Source organism: Myotis lucifugus, unplaced genomic scaffold (assembly GCF_000147115.1).
Source record: "Myotis lucifugus unplaced genomic scaffold, Myoluc2.0 scaffold_10432, whole genome shotgun sequence".
Classification (NCBI taxonomy): Eukaryota; Metazoa; Chordata; class Mammalia; order Chiroptera; family Vespertilionidae; genus Myotis; species Myotis lucifugus.
The window spans coordinates 4339-5762 of record NW_005881480.1 but is presented as its reverse complement, the minus strand read 5'-3'; the positions used below and the strand labels follow the sequence as shown (position 1 = coordinate 5762).

General features: G+C 51.3%; 1 pseudogene; it reads right to left on the bottom strand.

Annotated features, from left to right (window-relative positions):
• Window positions 1-4: 4 nt before the first annotated feature.
• On the bottom strand, window positions 5-626 carry LOC102440291 (annotated as a pseudogene).
• Between the last annotated feature and the right edge of the window lie 798 nt (window positions 627-1424).

Genomic DNA, 1424 nt, shown 5'->3' with positions numbered 1-1424 from the left:
GGGGCAGCCCCTTGGAGGCGGCCACCTCCATGCTGACGCGGTGTTTCTTCTCTGTGAAGCGCGTGCCCTCACAGTACAGGAGAAACCACATGTACTCAGGGTAGTCGGCCAGGCACCTTAGCCCTGCCATGACGGTGTCCCGGTCCTCTTCCCATTTCCTCTTGCAGAACACGATCTCCAGGAAGTACCACGTCCAGCCGATGAGGGGCACGCACAGCAGTTCCCTCTTGGCCAGGGCCTTGGAGCTCCCCAGGACGCCGAACCGCTCACACATGGTCCACCCACACAGGAAGTCGATCTCGAAGTTGTGGTTGAGGATGATGATGGCGTGCTCCTTCCCTAAGCAGTCTATGGTGGCCTGGTCGGAGAAGAGCGTGCACTGCGTGCAGGACCACCACTCCAGCAGCATGACCAGCTGGCTCCAGAGCGAGTAGGCGAGGCGGCAGTTCAGCCGGCGGTACAGCTGCTTGTTTAGGGGCCAGAGGACGAGGGTGCAGAGCTGGATGAAGTTGATGACCAGCCCGCTCACCACAAAGACGAACCCACTCACCACAAAGACGAACCCGATGAGGAGGTGCAGGACGAACAGGGTCTTCAGGTAGGTGAGCAGGCCCATGGTCACTCCTCAGTAGTGAGAGCAAGGTCCTTCACTGAGAACCGCCGTCTGGTATTGGGGTCCAGTCCCAGCAGGTCCACAGGTTCCCAAAGGTGCGGACAGAGTCCGCAAAGAAGGAATGACACGGAGACAGCCTTCAGTTGATCAGCAGCCTAGTCAGGACCTCTAGCCAGGATCTCCAGCCAAAGTTCTGGTTAGGATCTGATCAGGATCTGATGTTTATTGTCTTGCTACATCTGTATTTATACCAGTTGATTTTAATCCTGTCAATTTCTATTGCAAAGGTTAAGGCGTTTCTTATCTCCATTCCAGGGAGTAAAGATTATGTAGCTTAAGCATGATTGTTCATAGTTAAAGTGATTACCCGCCTGGCACTTAGTTAAGGGATTTTATTCCCTCCCTAACTTCAGGGAAAAATCCCCACCTGGGGAAACAACCTTTCTCGGAGAGGTGACCTTGGTTAAAACACATGGCGCTAAGGAGAGCAAACATATTAAGAACAATATGCTATATACACCAGGTCCCTTGAAACATATGCTGTGCAGATGTTTCTTTCCTGCAGCGACTGTGTCAAGCAGCAAGGATGGGCCGGCTTCCGGCAGGGAAGCAGAGGTGAGAAGGAGAGTAGAACTCAAGCAGGAGTGGCAGGAACTAAGTTAGGGAGGGCATTTCAGACTAAGTAGAGGAAATGACATATACAAAATCAGAAATATGTGTCATTGGCATCAATGAATAAGCTTCCTTTTCTGTGATTATCAGGGAACACATATCGTGAATTTTAAAGTTATTTTAAATTCAAAGTGCAAGA